General features: G+C 45.1%; 1 long non-coding RNA gene across 1 annotated transcript in view; it reads left to right on the forward strand.

The window, feature by feature from the left end:
* Window positions 1-21,762, forward strand: part of LOC309350463 — a 597,274-nt gene that overhangs the window by 322,696 nt on the left and 252,816 nt on the right. Inside the window, exon 2 of the long non-coding RNA XR_014160402.1 lies at window positions 9,441-9,545. This is a non-coding gene — a long non-coding RNA (uncharacterized lncRNA). The remainder of the gene's footprint in view (window positions 1-9,440; window positions 9,546-21,762) is intronic.

The raw sequence follows: 21,762 nt of genomic DNA on the forward strand, positions 1-21,762 counted from the left end.
TCTACTGGCAGCTGTTGATATGCTTGGGCCAAGTCCAGCTTGCCAAAAATTTTCGACCCAGCCAGGGTGGCAAGGACATGGCTGACCACTGGCACTGGGTATGCATGGGCCGTGAGGGCCTTGTTTATGGTACATTTGTAGTCTGCGCAGATGCGGACCGAACCATTAGGCTTGACGGGTGTGACGATTGGGGTTTCCCAGGGGGCATTAGGCACCGGCTCCAGCACTCCTTGCTCCACGAGTCGGTCCAATTCCTCATCTATACGGGGTTTCAGGGCGAACGGGACCCGGCGGGCCTTGAGCCTGACTGGTCGTACTGCGGGGTCAAGCTGTAGAGCAATGGGGGGGCCCGTATACTGTCCCAATTTCCCATCGAAAACCCCCGGAAATTCCTTGCATATGGCGTCCACGTCCACTTGTAAGCTCATGTGGTTCACCCCGGTGATGGCTAGCCCCAGTGGTCCAAACCATGCCAATCCCAGTAAGCTAATGTAGGGGCCCTTGACCACAAGCAAGTCCAGTTGCCGCGTCCGCCCTTGGTATTGCACCCTGAAGGTCCCCACCCCCATTGTGGGGACCTTACGTTTCTGGAAGTCCCGGAGGGTGAATGGGGCTGGCCTGAGTTTGGGACCCCCAGTAGGACACAGTTTCCTTAAGGTCCTTGCCGAGATTATGGATAGAGTTGAACCCGTGTCAAGCTCCATGCGGCATGGGGCCCCCTCTATCTGTACCTCTACATAAATTTTCTCTACGTTGGGGTGGGGCAACTGGTATACCTGGAAGTCCGTGAGCTCCGTCGAGTTGCCTTGGTGCGTTGGGCCCCGGGACCTGGGGCTCTTGGATTGGTCATCTGGTGCCTGGCATCGGGTGGGCCGAGCCCGACTCACCCGGGCGATGTGTCCCAATTTTCTGCACTGCCTGCACTCTGCGTTGCGGAAACGGCAGGTCCTCCTCTCGTGACTTTCTCCACAGCTTGCGCAGTTCCCTCCTTCTCGTCGAGGCATCTGTGGTATGTGGGCTGCTTGAGTGCGCTGCTGTACTCGGTGCACCTCCTCCCTGTCGGATCCTGAGTCGTCGGTGAGGTCTTCGTGGTGGACCCTCGGTTGGGACAGCTGGCTTGGCCGTGCCTCTTGCGTCGACCTCTCAGCAGCTTCCATTGCCAGGGCCTCCTCCAGAGCGACCTGGAACGTTAGGTTCTTCTTAGCGTAGAGGCGTCGTTGCAGCTTCTCATCTTTCAGGCCACCGACGAGGCGGTCACGAAGCATGTTCTCCAGCTCTGAGAAGTTGCAGAACCGGGCAGCTTGGCGGAGAGAGGTCACAAACCCTGTTATGGTTTCCCCAGGGGCTTGCCGCTTTGCGTAGAAGGCATTTCGACGAGCCACCACTGAGGGCTGTGGCGAAAAGTGCCCCTTCAGCTGTTCCATTATTGTTTTGTATGGAACAGTAGCGACGTCTTCGGGTGCAAGGAGAGCCCGGGCGATTTCAAACGTCTCCTCTCCACAGACGCTGAAGAATATTGCCCTCCTCTTGGCGTCTTCTTCATTGGTGACCCCTTTGGCTTCTAGGAGGAAGGTGAAACGGGAGGCGTACGCTTCCCAGTCTCCAGATGCTGGGTTGAACTGCAAGAAGCTGCTGTCGGTTGCCATTCTGAGTTCCTTATGTCCCGGAGCTGAAGCCTGGATACACGGTGCGAGGCAGCGGTGCGGCAGGTGGCGGTGCTGCGGTGCTGTGTGTGGCAGTCAGCTCAGCGGGATCCCACCTTCATCGCCAGTGAAATATACTCAGAGTCGCAAAGTGATTTCATGCTCTTTATTCAGCTCATAGTGGTGAGGAGGAATGAAAGAGAGTCCCCTCAAAGTATCTGCTTTATATACATTATTTACACAATGGGCTGCACATGATTGGCTAATTCTGGAATTCTACTGTAAGCCAATCAGGTTGTGGGTTCACTTCTATCTGGAGCATGATTGGGTGGTTCCTGCCAACCAATCATACTGCTGCATTGTTCTAAGACCAATCAGACTGCTGCATTCTGAATCCTATTGTTCTAGGACCAATCAGACTGCTGCCTTTTGGATCCTATTGTTCTAGGACCAATCAGACTGCTGCAGTTTGGATCCTATTCAATTCAGTACATAACAAAGACATTTGGCACCAGCTTGGCTTCTAGAGTTGCCGGGAGGAGGAGGAGGAGGAGGAGGAGGAGGAGTTTGGATTTGATATCCCGCTTTATCACTACCTGAAGGAGTCTCAAAGCGGCTAACATTCTCCTTTCCCTTCCTCCCCCACAACAAACCATCTGTGAGGTGAGTGGGGCTGAGAGACTTCAGAGAAGTGTGACTGGCCCAAGGTCACCCAGCAGCTGCATGTGGAGGAGCAGAGACGCGAACCCGGTTCACCAGATTACGAGTCCACCGCTCTTAACCACTACACCACGCTGGCTGTACAAGGTGCCATCCAAGCATATTAGGGACTCCACGCCAGATTTGTGTAGGGTTTACTCATTAGCCTTTTCTTTTCCCAAAGATATCCCAAAAGGCAGCAGAGGTTTAGGGTCAGAGTTTTCCTTCTCCTAGATGGGCTCCCTTCCCAGGTTGATGAGTCCCATCTGCCCCTCACTTCCCTCTTCCAGCATATGCAGAAACTGGCTTCTTGACCATTGAATCCACTGTTGGTTTCATCTGCTCAATCCTGTCTTTGCATGCAGAGAAAGTCCCTAACTTATCAAGGTTTTCAGCTACCCTCACCTGGTTTAGCTGGCCAGTCAAAGCCATTTTCCTGGAGTGTTACCGAGAGATGCTAGTGGAGTTCAGCCTCTTGATTATTTGGACTGCCAGGGCGAAATAGGCGCAAAACGCCAGCACCCTGTCGTCTACAACTTCATCAACATCTATCTACAACTCCACTAGCATCTCTCGGTATTGTGAATATCACCAAACTTACCTTTTGTTGGTATCTTCATGAACTTATCTAAAAGACTAAGTTAAGCATTTGAAAAATCTATTGAAACCAGACATTATAAGTTCATCTTAGATTTCCCTGAAGTGTGGATGCTTCTGCATGCTGACAGCTTCTAGGAGCCGCAGGTGAGAGCTGAGTGCAGGATGGGGGTCAAAGGTGGACGAACTACCCCCAAAAGTGCATGATGTGTCCTTCACCAAAGGTACTACCCCTCACCTAATACCCCATACACCCCAGAAGGTCTTAAGGGGGGGGGGTTATCCTGGATGAGGAAATCCCACATATCTGTGAACTTTTCTAGCTATTCCATGTACTTTTCATTCTGGCCCAAATCCCATCACAGAAACTTCAGAAGTTTAAGTTGCATCAAGGTGTGCAAAATGGGGACTTGTGTGTGTGTGTGTAATGAATAGCCATCTAGTGGGAAAGAAGGAAACTACCTGAAATATCTTGACAAAAAATCTAGTCCCTAGAATATAGCATAGCCAAATGAATTCTGCAGCATAGGAAAATCTATGCAAATAGGCTCAGTTGTACAAATTGTTCTCATTTTCTTTTTTTCTGGCAAGGTTTGCAGTGCAGAATGTTGATGTGTGTTTTTGTAGACAATACTGCCCTGACCATTAATGACTCTCATTGCACTTTTAAAATAAGGATAGGCAAATCTGTCTATTTCAGGCCTATGCCACTGTTGCATGTTTTCTCATACTTCAACTCTGTTTCTGTATTCACCTTAGTTTTTAACACATACACACTTAAAATATTTATTGAAATATGTATTGTAATATTTAAATGTGTGCTTTAGTTCAAAACACATATTTAGGTACATTTAAACTGTCAAGAACTGCATTGCAGTGTTGAAGGAGCATAATGAGGTAGATGATTGCAATCCTGCACATTAGTCTGAGGGGTTCAGAAAAAGTTGTGCCATCAGTGTTAGACCAAACTTCCTGATGCAAGATGTGCATCAGGTGTGGATATGATCTAGTTCTAGGGCATCCTCCCCACAATCTTGGGTCCCCAGATGTTGCTTGATCTCCACCACTATGCATTGCATGGAGAAAGTGTTGCTGCTAGAAGTCCATTGAAGATGAATGTTGAGGAGATTCAGGACAGATAAAAGAAAGTACAGTGGTACCTCTGATTACATACGCTTCAGGTTACAGACTCCGCTAACCCAGAAATAGTACCTTGGGTTAAGAACTTTGCTTCAGGATGAGAACAGAAATTGCATGGTGGCGGCGCGGCGGCAGCAGGAGGCCTCATTAGCTAAAGTGGTACCTCAGGTTAAGAACAGTTTCAGGTTAAGAATGGACCTCCAGAACGAATTAAGTTCTTAACCTGAGGTACCACTGTACTTATTTGCACAGTGCACAACTAAAATATGGAACCCGCTCTCCTCGAAGGCAGTAATGGCCACCAACATGGATGGCTTTAAATAAAGATTAGACAAATTCACGGAGGACAAGGTTGTCAATGGATAATAGCCATGTTGGCTCTGTTCTCCCTCCATTGTCGCAGGAATTGTGCCTTTGAGGTGGCAGTGGGTGTCAGACATCGTCAGGGACTGGGCAGAGGAGGAATGGTGGAGACCGCCTGCCCAGCCTGACCCTTCCAGAGAAGAAGGAGACAGTTCAAAATTACAACAGGGGGTTGAGGGAGATCATGACTCAAGAGGCAGATGAGGGGGAAAGCTGGGAAATAATGGAAGAGGAGGAGGAGAAGAAGAAGAAGGTGGTGAGTGATAGCTGATGGACTCAGTGTCTTTAGAAAGCATTCCAGACCCTCCGTCTCCCAGAACACGGCGGACCTTGAAAGTAGGAGAGCAAAGAGCTCAAAGGCAGAGGGTATGTAGCAGCACCCATATTGATGACTCATGAGGAATTGGGAGGGGTGGAGATTCACACTGAGCAATGCCATTATCCTGAGAGGCCTCTCTTTGTGAATATTGAATAAAAGCAGATGGTTAGGACTTTCCCTTGTCTTGTCCATTCCTGGCAACCTGACGTAGGGGTTGGTTCCTCTGCTGCCTGACCGATATTGGACACAACATTGAGCTTCAGACATGGGAAAGGTTATAGAATAAGACAATTAACTTCTCAGCCTTAAAGTGAATATTTTAAAAGTAATTAACAGATGGTATCTGACACCCAGTTAGATCTATAAAACATGTAAGAGAGGCTTGGACTTGTGTTGGAAGTGTCTGGAAATGGAAGGAACATTAATACACATGTGGTGGTCATGTAGTTTTGCAAAGAAATTTTGGGGGATGGCTTATGAGGAACTGAAAAAAAAATGTTTCAACTTACCTTTTCCAATAAGCTGGGAGCTTTCCTATTAACAATAACTGGGGAAGAAATATCAAATTTTTTAATGCAACTGCTATGCAAAGTACTGGAAGTAATAGAATTTGGAGAACTAGCAAGTTAAATGGCTAAAATAAGAAATTGGAATGAAGAAAAATTAAAGAGTGAGTGGGATTGCCTAGGAGAATATCTAAAAAGAGAAGGTATTACAGTTAATTTTCAAGTGGGATAAAAATATGATCAGCAGTAAATAAGACAAGGCAACAGAAAGGATGAAACAGGGTTCAATGGGACTGCAGCCAATGGAAGGGTATGAATTAGAATGTCAGTAAAAGATAGATTGGGAAGTCCACACAGTCCAAATATGTAACTTCATGTAAAAATGGATGTAACTGTAAAACTGAAAACGCATAAATAAATACAAAAGAGGGAATTATGCCTTTGAATGCCAGTTGCTACAAATCACAGGTGGGCATTATTATTATTTTTAGTAGTAGTAGTAGTAGTACCCTACCCCACCCCACCCATCTGGCTGAGTTGCCCCAGTCACTCTGGGCAGATCCCAAGAGAATATTAAAAACACAATAAAGCATCAAACATTAAAAACTTCCCTAAACAGGGCAGAGTGCTGTTCCGCTCAAATCCAGCTTGACAGCTTCCCATCTGGTTAGCCAATGTGAGAACAGGATGCTGGACTAGATGGGCCATTGCCCTGATCCAGTAGACTTGGCTTATGTTCTTACCACCAGCAGCCAGCATGTTCAGCAGTTAGGGATGGTGAAAACTCTAGTCTAACAACATCTGGGGACTCAAGGTTGCGACAGGCCTCCAGAAAGTCACCTCAGTTTTGATCCAATTGCACCAGCTATTGTTTTCCCTACTGCCATGCCTCCTTGGCACACCTGGGGCTCAGGTAACCCTATTTGATTTGCCCTGTTGCAAGGGGAGTGGACAGAAATGTATGTAGCCCATTAAAACAAAAGTTTCCATGTTTTAAAGTTTGGCAGGGGAGAGGAGATGCACTTCTGGAAATACTTAGAAGAGGGATATTGGGAATGACTAGCTAGCTCCCTTCCTTGCTGTCCTCCATTTGTCTGATGTTGCAAAATTAGATGTGGCACCTGGTTTAAAACTTGTTTACCAGAAGGAGGTTGTAAACTGTGCAGAGACCCGAGATCTGCTTAAAAGTTTAATAAAGAGGAGTATGCGAATATGAGTTTCACAGGCGAAATCTTCCTGGTGGGAAGTGATTTGTCCAGGGAAAACACTGAAATTCATTAACTTTGCAAGGAGCCACTAAGCTACAAGCATGCAAAAATGATGAGAGAAATTCCTGATGTGGGGCTTCAAAAATGAAACTTGTATTATGCTCCTGTCTTGACATTCTGCAGAGCGTGAGGCAAAGTTTGAACAGGGCGGGCACAGAGTAGGTGTCCTAATCCACTGTGTTGTCTACTACCAAGAGAAGGTGATGGCCTGAGCTAGACAGAAACCTGCAAAATAAAGGTTCTGAAATAGACAGGAAACTACAGCAAGGTCAGCACCTTGGACAGGGACCAAAGCAGTAGTTCAGGACCATGGTTAGCAACCCTGCAGCTGAGGCAGGAAAAGTAGTTGTCTAAGCCAGTGTTTCCCAACCTTGGGCCTCCAGCTGTTTTTGAACTACAATTCCCATCATCCCTGACCACTGGTCTTGCTATCTAGGGATGATGGGAGTTGTAGTCCAAAAACAGCTGGAGGCCCAAGGTTGGGAAACACTGGTCTAAGCAGTGTCTTGGAGGAACTGGCAAAGTGTTTTAGATTGGATCTACACACAGGAAAAAACCGCTATAAATAAAAAACGCTATAAATAAAATCGTTATAACAAAATGCTATAAATTAAACCATTATAACAAAAGGGGGTGGGCCATATGTACTGCCCTTCATCCAAAGAGCACAGGGTAGTTTACACATCCATGCTGATACTGAGGGTTGTATCTCAAACTATAACTTGTTGCTCCTGGTTGCAACAGCACTTGCTGGAAAGGTTGCATTAAGATTCCCCAAGCTAATCCAAACCAAGACTAGCACTTGGAACAAGGTTGTGGCATTTGGCTGGACATTTCTGTGCACACAGAACTCCTGGGACAAATCAGTTGTCTAACCCAACATGGAAATTCTTCAGGTTTTTTTCTTTTTCTTTTTCTTTTTCTTCAAAACTTTTATTGATTTATTACATCCATAACGAATAAAACATACAAAACAAAATACACAATACTAGAAGAAAAATAAAAAATAAAAATACAAACACATATTCTTTCTTGTATTCATTTTAAATTCCATTATTACGTGACTTCCTCGAATCCCCCCAACTGAATTTCATTATGTTCCCTTGTAACAGTTCTCCCAAACATCTTTCTATTACAATCAGTTCCTTCCATTTACTATCTTCATCTCTTTTCTTATTGTCTTAAATCCATCTTACTATACAACATTCATATTATAATCCTAGGCCTGTTTAATACTTTCAAGTATCTTCTTAATTATCTTATATTACAGTATTTGGTTAAATATTATTTAAATTTCATCCAATCTTCTTGGTATTCCTCCTCTTTCTGTTCGCGGATTATTCCAGTCAGGTCAGCCAGCTCCCAAAACTCCAACATCTTCATCTGCTATTCTTCTACCATTGGTATTTCTTGAGATTTCCAATTTTTTGCTAATAGCAGGCTTGCCGCTGTGGTGGCATGCAAAAATAATCTAACATCTTTTGGGGGCAATTCATCAGGTTTTTTTCAAGCCAAATGAAACCTACTTTGCAGAGGTTCCGAGGTAGGGTTATCCAATGCAATATAATGTCATCGAGAGTCAGTGTCGTAGTGTGATGGTTAAGCATGTCAGATTGGGATCCAGAGATTCAAATCCCCATTAAACTATAGCTCACTAAGCAGTTCTGGACCTGTCAGTATCTTTCAGCCTAATCTACCACACAGGATGGGACGCGGGTGGTGCTGTGGGTTAAACCACAGAGCCTAGAATTTGCCGATCAGAAGGTTGGCAGTTCGAATCCCCATGACAGGATAAGCTCCCGTTCCTTGGTCCCTACTCCTGCCAACCTAGCATTTCAAAAGCACGTCAAAGTGCAAGTAGATAAATAGGTACCGCTCCGGCGGGAAGGTAAACAGCGTTTCCGTGCGCTGCTCTGGTTCGTCAGAAGCGGCTTAGTCATGCTGGCCACATGACCCGGAAGCTGTACGCCGGCTCCCTCGGCCAATAAAGCAAGATGAGTGCCCCAACCCCAGAGTCGGCCACGACTGAACCTAATGGTCAGGGGTCCCTTTACCTTTTACCACACAGGGTTGTTGTGGAGTAACAGGGGTGTGGATGTGATAAATAAAATCTGTCAACTGACTTGGTTTCTTCTTCTGCAGTGCTTACAGGTCAGCAAAGACACAGGGTCACCCCTGCAAGAAAAAACAGAGCCTGGACCATATTGAAGAGGCCTGTGCACAACTGATGCAAATGGGAAAGGGGAAAAATTGATGTCCTCCCTCTGGTCTCATTTCCCTGCCAAACATAAGGTGAGCTTTGCTTCCTTCTAGCTCTCTCCTGACTGCAGTGCACAGCAAAGGCATCACAGGGAGAGGAAAGTGACAAGCTCCTAAGAAAATGAAGACCTCATTCTGTTTGAATATTACATTAACCCCAAGCACTGCCGCTTCATTCGTCAGCTCCCAGCCCCCCTCCCGCAAACCTCTTCATCTCTCCCGCGCTCTCCCCCCGCCCCACCTGACCTGGTTGGTCTGATTATGAATGATCAATGTGCCCATTTGCAGCGGAAACCTCTTTCCACATCTCGAGACCCTCGGCCTTTAGCCGCTCATGCAGATAATAACGGCACTTCAAGTCGCTTGCCCATAACTCCAAGCTTCATTAAACAGAGGGGTTGTCACCAAAAGTCCCTTTAACTGTCGTTCGCCTCTCCGCCGGGGGAAATTGACAGTCCTGAGAAAAAGGGAGCCGGGATATAAATAAAGTAAAATAACCCATTTGGATATTCTGCCAAATGCCTGCCGTTAGCTTGGGACTGTGTGCTAGAATCTGCTCACGTAGCAAAGGGGGAAGAGATTGCGTGAGGCAGGAAGGTTTTAATGCTATCTGGTGGGTGAGCTGGCACCGAAAGCATGCCTGCAGTTGTTGTTCTTTAGTTGTTTAGTCATTTAGTTGTGTCCAGCTCTTTGTGACCCCCTGGACCAGAGCACGCCAGGCCCTCCTGTCTTCCACTGCCTCCCGCATTTGGTCAAACTCATGCTGGTAGCTTCGAGAACACTGTCCAACCATCTCGTCCTCCGTCGTCCCCTTCTCCTTGTGCCCTCCATCTTTCCCAGCATCAGGGTCTTTTCCAGGGAGTCTTCTCTTCTCACGAGGTGGCCAAAGTCTTGGAGCCTCAGCTTCAGGATCTGTCCTTCCAGTGAGCACTCAGGGCTGATTTCCTTCAGAATGGATAGGTTTGATCTTCTTGCAGTCCATGGGACTCTCAAGAGTCTCCTCCAGCACCATAATTCAAAAGCATCAATTCTTCGGCGATCAGCCTTCTTGATGGTCCAGCTCTCACTTCTATACATCACTACTGGGGAAACCATAGCTTTAACTATATGGACCTTTGTTGGCAAGGTGATGTCTCTGCTTTTTAGGATTCTGTGCCTGCAGTTAGCTTCCCACTTTCTTGGAAGGGATTGGCCAGATATTTGACAGAGGGGTGGTGCTCTTCCATTCCCAGCTATTGATGAGATACACTTGGTTGTCAAGACTCCACAAAGTGGCTATGGGGCTGCTGGTCTTCCTTTATCTCTGGGAAGGACATCACCATCCAGCTTGGCTGCACACTCAGCAGCTAAAAGGCCTCGGCTTGCATCCAGAGCAATGGTAGACTTCTGAGAGTTTCTCTGCCACTTTTATGGGCAAAGTATTAACCAGTGTCATGGCCATTCCAGCTGGTTGGCATGAAGGAAGACAGCTATTGGCTACTGACAAGGACCTGGAAACTTGGAAACAGAGGGAGGGAGCACTATGCAGATATCTGCTATCTGGTGGAATGCTCTGTCCCATGAGACCAGGGCCCTTCAGGATTTAACTTCCTTCTGCAGGGCCTGTAAGACAGCTATTCCGCCTGGCTTTCAATTTGAACTTAGCCTGATCTTTTATTCCCCTTCCTTCCCTCCCCTTCCCCATTCTATGAAGATTACCCACTCTGGGATCCCACAGCTAATTCTCCCCTGGTCTCCTCGCTGGCCCAAATAGGACTAACTTAGCCAGCTAGCCCTGGTGATCATCTAATGTTTATTGGATGGATCTTTCCCCCAAACTGATTTTTGAATTCTGAATTTATTGTTATTCACGTTTTATACAGTGGTACCTAGCATTACATACATTTCAGGTTACAGACTCCACTAACCCAGAAATAGTACCTTGGGTTAAGAACTTTGCTTCAGGATGAGAACAGAAATTGTGCTCCAGCGGCACGGCGGCAGCGGGAGGCCCCATTAGCTAAAGTGGTGCTTCAGGTTAAGAACAGTTTCAAGTTTAGAACTGACCTCTTAACCCAAGGTACCACTGTACTGTATTTTATGCTGTCTTTTGTTGCATCAATTAATTGAGCCCAGTTTTCTGAACTGGGAAGGGCGGGGTATAAATAAAAATGTATTATTATTATTATTATTATTATTATTATTATTATTATTATTTCTCCTCACAAGTAAGGCCTCTTAATTGGCTTTGCAAAGTAATGTAATGGATTAGGGTGCCTATTTGATACATTTCACTATTCAAACTCTTACAGCAGGATGGAAGCACATCATGAAATTAGTTTTAATACAAGACTGATGCTAGAGATAAGGTGCCGATTATTATTATTTTTTGCAAGATGTTGCAACAGTTCATTCTTTTCCCTGCCATGACCCAGGAGTCAGATTCCCATTCTGCAGGGGATGAGGCCAAGAATCAGAGTAGGAGAGGGAATTGTCCTCAAGGCCAGTCCCAGATATACTTAACCAACCAGAGACATTTGGAGAAAAGTCCCTGTTGCTCCTGAGGACAATATATTGCTCTGCTCTGACTTTGAGGGTTCCAGCTCAGAAACCATAGTGGAATCAATGGCTGGAGAAGCAGGCTGGGACCCTTTAAGGGAAGAGGCCTCCCCCATGAAGACCAGAAATAGCTAGTGAGCTAGAGCCACAGCTCCAGATCAGTGTGAGGGCGACATCTGAGCTCTCCTGTTATGCAAATGGTGGAAAACCTGTGCCCCTCCTGATGTTGCTTGACTGCAGTCCTCGTCATTGCTAGCCATTGGTTATGTTTGGGTGGGGATGGAAGACCACATGTTGCTCTGGTTGGCAAAAAATGATTGAATACTTACATCTTGCAAAATTAACAGGGAGAATAAGAGGGAATAGCATTCAAAAAGTCAATAAAGAATGGTGAATTGTCAAAGAATATCTCAAAAATTATATGGACAATGTAAGTCTGCTGGCAGATACAGATTAAATCTTGTAAACAGAGGGAAGGTACAGTAAAATAGGTTTAGAATTACAAAGAGGGGAAAGTAGAAGATTCAATGTGATCTGCGTACAGAGTTAAGATTGGTAACAAAGCATAAAGAGAAGAGTTGGAAGCCTAACACGTGCGGTGCAATGTCGGTCATGAAGGTATGTAGGGTATGTAATGCATGCAATGTATGTAATATATTGTATGGAATCTGTTGAGTTTATGTTAATTAATGTATAATAATAAATATTATTTTTTTGAAAAAAGGAAGACCATATGTTGCTACTACAGGACCACTACAGCACTTTATAGACTATTTTTATTGCCTTTAGGTGAAGTCACTAAAGTTTTCCACTTTCGTGGTTGTGGTTATGGAGCCGGCTGGTGGTATCAAATGCTTGGCTAGTGCCGTCATACCCTCCAACATTTCTCTGATGAAAATAGGGATGTCCTATTCAACAACAACAACAACAATTTTATTACTTATGCCCAGTCCATTAAACATTAAAAAGCCTTCCTTATACAGGGCTGCCTTCAGATGTCTACTAAAGGTTGTATAGTTACTTATCTCCTTGGCTCAGGGGTCTCATAACTCCATACCCTCCAACATTTCTCCAATGAAAATAGGACATCCCAAGGAAAAGCGGGACATTTCAAATCAGAAACCAGGGTGGTTTCTGAAAATCCAGGACTGTCCCTAGAAAATAGGGACCCTTGGAGCGTCTGTGCTGCCCTCATGCATCAAAAATACTTGGCAGCTTGCCCTGTGCCTTATGATGGTCTTTGAGAGAAAGCCTCCCAGTTTTAAGATGCTGAAGCCTTATATATGTGGACTGGGCCTATATTGTAGGAACTCCACATCTCCAGAGAAGCTGGCTGGCTATTAAAAATCCCTCACCTTTGGTAGAAAAAATGGTACTTTGGGAGACTGGGTCAGACAAGGACAGCAGGGCATGTTTTATTTTGTCTTTGCAAGGCACTTCGAGACACAAGTGAGAAGCAGGTTATAAATTTTTAAATAAATGAACAAATAACATTTATTCATTCATATACATGCTCTGAAATTTTGCTCTTGTGGCATTCAAAGTGGGTTACAAACAAGGCATTGTGAATAATTGCCAAACAACCCAAAATAATAACCTCGCTGACAGATGCAGCAGCATCAAGAAATCAAACACAGAAGTATGACAACAGCAGCTGGGTCACAGAGGGTTGTATGAAAGCGAGCTTTTAAGCAAAGGTCAGAATGAAGGCACATGAGAAAATAAAACAAAGTTTGGTGCCTATAGTCAAAACAAAATAAAAAAATTCCTTCCAGTAGCACCTTAAAGACCAACTAAGTTAGTTCTAGGTATGAGCTTTCGTGTGCATGCACACTTCTTCAGATACACTGAAACAGAAGTCAGTGTATCTGAAGAAGTGTGTGTGTGTTTCAGTGTATCTGAAGAAGTGTGCATGCACACGAAAGCTCATACCTAGAACTAACTTAGTTGGTCTTTAAGGTGCTACTGGAAGGAATTTTTTTATTTTGTTTTGACTATGGCAGACCAACACGGCTACCTATCTGTATTTGGTGCCTATAGTAACATAGATGCCGAACAAAACATTCTGGGGAGGTGGTTTTTTGGCATGGCACAAGTAAAGAACAGATTCGATCTCTTCTTACAATCTTCCTCTCATTTGGGGACGGGAGGGCACAGTGAAGGGTCTCAGATTATGAGCATTATGCTTATTTTATTTGATATCAGCTAAGCTAGCATCATTATGAATTTAGATATTAGTTATAATATTGCAGGGGGAGATATGATTGGATATAGTTGGATGTGTGTTTGTTTTCAGACCTTAAGTAATTATAAGGGGATTGTGGGGACATTGTTTAATTTTGTTGTGTACGTTTTGTCATGTTTTTAATTTACTGCTTATGAGTACTTATATTTTTGTAATTACGTGAACCTTTTCATGTTGAGCATGGTTTTAACTATGAAAGGGCAACAGAAAAATAAACGATAATGACGACGGTGATATTTTCCTGGTATTTCTTGTTCCGGAAATTAATGAATGACGACCATTTATCACCTTGGGCATTCTACTGACCTCTTGAGTAATGGGTCAGTCCTGTAAGTAAGGGTTTATCTCCCACTATGGAAAAAACAAGAGCCATTCTGTAATGTTAGGTGACTATATTGATCATACTGAAGATCTTTTATAGAGAAAGAATGCACATGAGACTCCATTAGGCCAGCATTTCCCAACCCTGGGTCCTATATGTCATTGGACTACAGCTCCCATCATTCCTGACAAATCCCCCTGTTGGCTAGGGATGATGGGAGTTGTAGTCTGACAACATATGGGGACCCAAGGTTGGGAAATGCTGCATTAGGCAAGGCCTCCTTCCACCTGCCTTGCCCCACCCTCTGGCCCTAGGAGCCTCATGTTCCTGGAGGAAGAACTGTGAGGGGGAAACTCCATCAGGCAAGGCCTCCTTCCACCTGCCTTGCCCCACTCTCTGCTTCTCAATGTGTATTGTATTGTTTTATGTACTGTGGCTTGCTGTTGTTTTATTGATTATAGTTTAAATATTATTGTAACTGTTCAGTGGATTTCTGTTTAACTTTTATATGTTGATACAGTGGTGCCTCGCAAGACGAAATTAATTCGTTCCGTGAGTCTCTTCGTCTTGCGGTTTTTTCGTCTTGCGAAGCACGGCTATTAGTGGCTTAGCAGCTTAGAAAAAGGGGGGAAAAGGGAAAAAATTTGCAAGAACTCGCAAGACGTTTTCATCTTGCAAAGCAAACCCATAGGGAAATTCGTCTTGCGAAGCACCTCGAAAAACGGAAAACCCTTTCGTCTAGCGAGTTTTTCGTCTTGCGAGGCATTCGTCTTGCGGGGCACCACTGTATTATTATTTTATACTATTCTAATGATTGTTGAATGTTACTTTTTTGACGGAGGTTGCCTCTTTTAAAGTTATGTTTTATTATCCCCTTTTTGTATGGCATTAGATTGTTATAAAATGTACATTTTTTGTTTCTTCAGCTTGTAAACCTCCTTGAGTATTGTAAGATAGAAAGGCGGTATACAAATTAAAAATGATGATGATGATGAAAAAGATTTGACTTGGTGAGTTGGTTCACACATACATGTTAATGGCTTCAACCTTGAGTGTTGACTTGAGGGGATGGGACATCATGGACATAATGTCACAGACTGACCTTTCAGGTGTCCTCAAATTGCCTCAGAACATAATGCTTTCCAATGGCACACATTCCAAGGGTACAGCAAATGAGCCCAGAGAATTCAAGGGTGTCCATGCAAGTGTGAAACGGACCCTATGTTTCCTGCTTCCTTTTTGGGTAGAGAAGGAATGAAGAAGTCGTTCTCAGCAAGGATCCAATTCCAGGACTAACCACGCCTGGATATTTGAGGGGACAAATTACAATTGGGTGACATGAATCCAGCAACGTGATTTAGGAAAAGACTGCATTGTCCACATTGACCCCAAAGGCCACTGAACTTTTCATGGAAGGGAGCAAAGGAAAAGCCCTAAGGAGAAGAGGAGCAATAAATATAAGCACTTCTAGCTCTTTAAGGGAGGGTAAAATGGCCATTTGGTGCCCGGGGGGGTGGGGGCTGTGCAGACAAGAACCCGGACACCTGCCGGACCTAATGGACTCTGAAATGTTATTTCAGAATTAATCAAGTCATTTAAAATCATGGCCCTAGTCCCTCCATTCATGACTCCTGTACATAGATGTGCTGATCCTGATACTAATCCACATCGGGTGACTTCGGCAGTATATCACTATAATTGCTGTTTTAGGGCTGCAAATTGGAGCTAAAATAACCAGATGCAAAAGAGACGGCCATCTCAGGCTCTCAAGATGGATCTTCAAAGTTCAAGGAGAGTTCAACCATGGAAGAGGCAATAGAAAAGGGTCAAGTGTAAGGAGATTGTTCACGTTCGGGAGGAATTAACTTTACAAATATATTGTTTCAGGAGGTGGTAATTGTCCCATCTTCCAGCTATTCATACCTCATTGAATCTTCGCATTTCTTTCCAGGCATTAGAGTGAGTCTCCCTCATTGAAATAAATTTGATTTTGACAAAATATTCTGGTTTGAAGCCCGCGGCTTATTTCCCTGGCACTTTAAATAATCCTTTTGAAAGTCAAAAGAGGGTGGTCTCAGGTTCGAGATCTTTGGTGAAATGGAGTACCAGGCCCCTCGGACTGTGCAGCTGAGATCCTACATTGAAATTTGTGTGGAAGAGGTTAAGGAGGCATCAAGGGAGTGGCCATTTTGCAGCATCAATATGGTTCCTGTATGAGACCAATGCCTAACTCACCTAAAGGCAAAACACATTTCAAACAAAAGCACAAACCATATACATTTGCTCCCAAAGCTGTTCAGCATTTTGTCTCCAAGGAAGGCTCTACATGGCATGGTCAGTATTACTGGTGCTGTGACTTGATCCACAGGAGGGTTTGATCTGGAGATCTGATGAAATCCACCCATTGTACAACTGGTCATCTCCAGCCACAGAATAATAATGATGATGATGATAAATTAATTTTATTATTTCTATGCTGCCCATCTGACTGGTTTGCCCCAGCCACTCTGAGCAGCTCCCAACAAATTATTTAAAACACAGTAAACCAACATTAAAAACTTCCCTGAACAGGGCTGCCTTCAGATATCTTCTAAAAGTCAAATAGTTGTTTATCTGTTTGACAGCTGACAACAGGGCATTCGACAGAGTGGTCACCAGTACCGAGAAGGCCCTCTGCCTGGTTCCCTGTAGCTTCATTTCTCGCAGTGGGGAAACCGCCAGAAGGCCCTCGTCGCTAGACCTCAGTGTCGAGGCTGAACGATGAGGGTGGAGATGCTCCTTCGGGTATACTGGGCTGAGGACATTTAGGACTCTAAAGGTCAGCACCAACACTTTGAATTTTGGGAGCCAGTGTAGATCCTTTAAGATCTACTGGAAGTAACTGGAAGGATACTTGCTCTTGCTTCTGCCTTCCTCTTCTTTCTGCTCTTATCATCACTCTGCTGCCATTCCCTCAACCGCCTGGGATCCAGGTCTAGCAGGTGGACAAAAAGGGGGATGCGGACCCTTGGGGGATGCGGGTGGCGCTATGAGTTGAACCACTGAGCCTAGGACTTGCCAATCAGAAGGTCAGCAGTTCGAATCCCCACAATGGGGTGAGCTCCCATTGTTCGGTCCCTGCTCCTGCCCACCTAGCAGTTCAAAAGCACGCCAAAGTGCAAGTAGATAAACAGGTACCACTCTGGTGGGAAGGTAAACGGCATTTCTGTGCGCTGCATTGGTTCACCAGAAGCAGCTTAATCATGCTGGCCACATGACCCAGAAGCTGTATGCTGGCTCCCTTGGACAATAAAGCGAGATGAGCGCCACAACCCCTGAGTTGGCCATGACTGGACCTAATGGTCAGGGGTCCCTTTACCTTTACCTTACATGCCCTTGGAGAGTCCGAAACATTAAGGAGCTTCTAGAGACTAAATGGACACAATTCTCCAGCCCTCATGGGTTTGAGGCTACAAACATGTATAGAAAGCCCAAAGAATTGGGCAGTTTCCCATTTCTCTTTTGGTTCTCCAGCTCACTCCATTAATTCTTACAGCATCTTGCCAAAAATGGGATGAGTGGCATTCTACAGCTTCACACAAACCCCCACCCTTTTATCTTGTATCAGTGCCTACATGCAGAATTGAAATTCCCCTCTGCATTTCTTCCATCTTTCATAAGCATCGCCAAAAGTATAACCCGCTTCCACCCTTACATCTCTTCCCTTGTTCCACATCTCTCTCCCTCCCTCCATCCCTCTCCCTCTCCCTCTCCCTCTCTCTCTCTCCCCCACCCCACCCCTCATATTCAGGATATCAGGCAGATAAGAGTTATCAGGAAAGGTCATTCTCAATTTCTGTACAGAAATTATCTGTCTCCGGTATGTAATAAACATTTATCCATGCCTTTATTAGCTATATTGGATCTGACAGTTCTGTTAAACCATTTTCTTTCATTTTGCTAGGTCATGATGGTTAATGCCGCTAAAAAAATCTCATCATTGCTTTGATCACTGTATTGTCTTCCCTGCATAACTGGGATTTTGTAAAGGTAAGCAGAGACTGGAATTACCTATTACATTTACAGCCCGTTGACTTCCTGGTTGGGTTCCACCCCCCTCCTCCTTGTCCTCTCATATCATCCCAATAAATAAATAAATAAAGCGGAAAGGGCTGCACGAGGCATAAATTCTACTTTGGGGGGTTATATTTAGTTGGGCAGCTGACATTTCATTCAGCAGTTGCATTGAGTCCATTCAGCATTGGCACCGCTCCATCTTTTTCACATCCTTGAGCTTCAGAAATGACTGCTGGTAAAGTCATGCCAAAGAAAATGAGCCACTTTAATGAGGATGTATACCTGGCGATGACGTGCCAGTCAGAGGGATGCTGGAAAAAGGCAAGGTGGGTACCTGCTTTGAATGTGCACAAGTATGCAGGCGAAACATATGTGCAGATGCTTTGCCCCCATTCCCTCACTGGCTCACAGAGCTGTCAGAAAGCCCTACAAGATCTAGAAACCTGGAAAATGTGGAACGTGTAGCCCAAGGTATCCTGAACATAGAATCGTAGAGCTGGAAGGGACCCTTAGGATCATCTAGTCCAACCCCCTGAAATGCAGGAATATGCTGGTGGCCCATAAGGGGTTAAAATCCGCAACCTTTGCATTATCAGCACCACACTCTAACCTGCTCAGCTAACTTTTGAAAATGGATAATAATAATATGAATAATAACAATAATAATATTTTATTTATATCCTGCCCTCCCCAGCCAAAGCTGGGCTCAGAGCGGCTAACAACAATAAAAGTAACACAGCATTCTAAAAGCAATTCATTCTAAAATCAATTCAAAAGCAAATTAATGGCATTGGGCTAGAGTTCTATGAGGATTACCAAAGGAGGGGGTCAGACTGTGCCCTGGCCAAAGGCCTGGTGGAACAGCTCCATCTTGCAGGCCTTGTGTAAATATGTCAAGTCCCGCAGGGCCCTAGTCTCCTGTGACAGAGCGTTCCACCAGATCAGGGCCACGGCCGAAAAAGCCCTGGCTCTGGTTGAGGCCAGCCTAACCTCCCTGTGGCCTGGGACCTCCAAGATGTTTTTGTTTGAGGACCGTAAGGTCCTCCGTGGGACATACCAGGAGAGGCGGTCCCGATCTTTGTGCCTCTCCCTCAAAATGGGTGGCACCCCAAAATGGTCAGAGCATTTTCAGATCATCCAGGAAGTCGAACTCTTGTGTACTTATAGCAGACCCTCTAAGTGTCACTATTTTCCATATTTACAGAAGCCATCGTGGTTTCTGGTTTGACCCTGCAATGTCCTGCTTTTCCTTAAAGGTAAAGGGGACCCCTGACCATTAGGTCCAGTCGTGGCCGACTCTGGGGTTGCGGCACTCATCTCGCTTTATTGGCCGAGGGAGCCAGCGTACAGCTTCTGGGTCATATGGCCAGCATGACTAAGCCGCTTCTGGCGAACCAGAGCAGCGCACGGAAACGCCGTTTACCTCCCCGCTGGAGCAGTACCTATTGATCTACTTGCACTTTGATGTGCTTTCGAACTGCTAGGTTAGCAGGAGCAGGGACCGAGCAACGGGAGCTCACCCCGTCACGGGGATTCGAACCGCTGACCTTCTGATCGGCAAGTCCTAGGCTCAGTGGTTTAACCCACGTCCCTATTTTCATCGGAGAATTGTTGGAGGGTATGGTAGGACATCTCTATTTTCATCTGAGAAATGTTGAAGGGTATGGAGTTATGCGACCCCCTGAGCCAAGGAGATAAGTAACTGTACAACCTTTAGAAGACATCTGGAGGGTAGCCCTATATAGGGATTTTTCCCCCCAATGTTTAATGTTTTGTTATGTTTTTATATATGTTGGAAGCCACCCAGAGCAGCTGGGGCAACCCAGTCAGATGGGCAGGGTATACATAATAAAATTATTATTATTATTATTATTATTATTATTATTATTATTATTATTATCATGGAACAGGATGTCCCTATTTTCATCAGTGAAATGTTGGAGGGTATGTATTGTACTCCAAAGCCCCTACAGTGTGACAGTATTGGGAACTAGGGCAGATGGATAGACAGACAGATACTGTAGTTTGAGGGGGGAAATGAAGCTTCAAATCGGGTCGGATGCAGAGGAAAGGCTCACAGCATGCAAGGATCAATGGCGGAGAGACCTTGGAGGCTTCTTAACCCTCTCTCCCCAGGCTCTACTTGTTCCTGTCCATAAAGTCGTGTGATGTATGCTCCACTGCCAAAAGCCCCTGCTTCTTTCTGACATGAATGGCACCCTGAGAAACAGACAGGCACACACACACATTTGCATCTCGGCTTCAGAGGAGCGCTGACTTCTTCTGCTGCCTCGGAAGAGCCCTGCTTTGTGCCTGCTACAAAATCCCACCGATTCCAACAAAGGAAGATCAAGGGTGCTAACCTCAGTGCCCTGGCTAACCTAACCTAAGCGTCCCTCCTTGCGCCCATGTTTGGAAAAAGGAGGGCCTTTTCTGTGGTGCCAACTGGCCACCCAGCTTCAATATCGCTCCATAATAACTCACCCTTGGCCATCGAATGGTTTGGAGGTAGACGCTGGCTGCAACACGACTACTCCTTTCATCAAACTACATTTCAATATGCAACACAAAAGAGGCACAGACCCAATTGGTGCACTCTGACCTCAATTTTTCCAGGACAGCAGGCGGGTTAAACAAGAGGCAAGCTCCCGTGGTCCTGGGAACTTGCAACTTACATTTTAAACGGTGACTTGATATTGTCAGCGATGAGAGCAATGCTCGAATGAGCTTGATGTCTTTTCTCAGGTATGCCCCCGACACAAACAGCTGGTGCTCGCTCACTGAAATGGCTCCCCTTCTGTTACAATATCTAATATTTGGTATATAAATCCGGAATGTGCTCCCTGACAATGCTTCTGGAGTGAGACTGTGCTCTGAACCTGCCCATGTCTTAAGATCAGCCGCCAAAGGACCTATCCATCACCCGGTGAGGTGAGCGATGGCATGAGCAGGGATAGGCAGCGTGGAAATGTGGTTCCGTCCACATTTAAAGGTGAACTGGTTAAATCCGCACCTTCTGATATAATGCAGGAACTGAAACACAATTTGAAACGTCTCCGGATTTTGCAACGCAGTTCTCCATCCGCTAGGGTAAAGCGTTATTTTAAAAATGCATAGGTTGGTGACAATAACATGCAAACATGGGTTATATTAGGGGAAGCCACTTGCAAAACTCGGCAAAAATGCCTAGAAAAAATATGCTTATTAGGAGAAAATTGTAGTAAAAATTTTATGCTGACATATACACAAACAACACACACACCAATGTGGAAACATGGAGAAGTGAACTTAAGTTTGGAAAAATGAGAAATGGGGAGAAACTGAAATGTGACAGATTTACCTGTCCTTAGGGGAGAGGTCCTTCTTGGCCGCAACAGCCCATCTCTGAAACTCTCCATCCTGAGAGGTACTCCTGGCACCATCTTTGTTTTTCCACTATTGTTACCAAATGTACTCACTTTACCTCATCATATGCACTTTTGCACATTTTACTCAAATAGAGAGCTACATTGCCCAATCTCACACGTTTGGAGGTTTTATGCTCACGTCTTTTTCCCCCCTCATTGACTGCTGCTGCTGTTTTGCTTTATTCGTTGTTTTTAAGTCATGGTTTTTGCCATTTTGTCATCAGCCACACAGAGAGCATTGCTGAAGAGCAGGCCTACAAACATTTTAATAAATGAACAACTATGCAAATGCTGCCACCTTCACTACTCCCCTAAGAAATGTTGCTCCTCTTACTGAAACCTTTTGGCTTCCTTCCATAATACTGTACCTCAAGATATTTTGGCCTGAGGGGAAACTTCA

This window comes from Podarcis erhardii, assembly GCF_964252035.2.
Source record: "Podarcis erhardii genome assembly, chromosome: 9".
Lineage (NCBI taxonomy): Eukaryota > Metazoa > Chordata > Lepidosauria > Squamata > Lacertidae > Podarcis > Podarcis erhardii.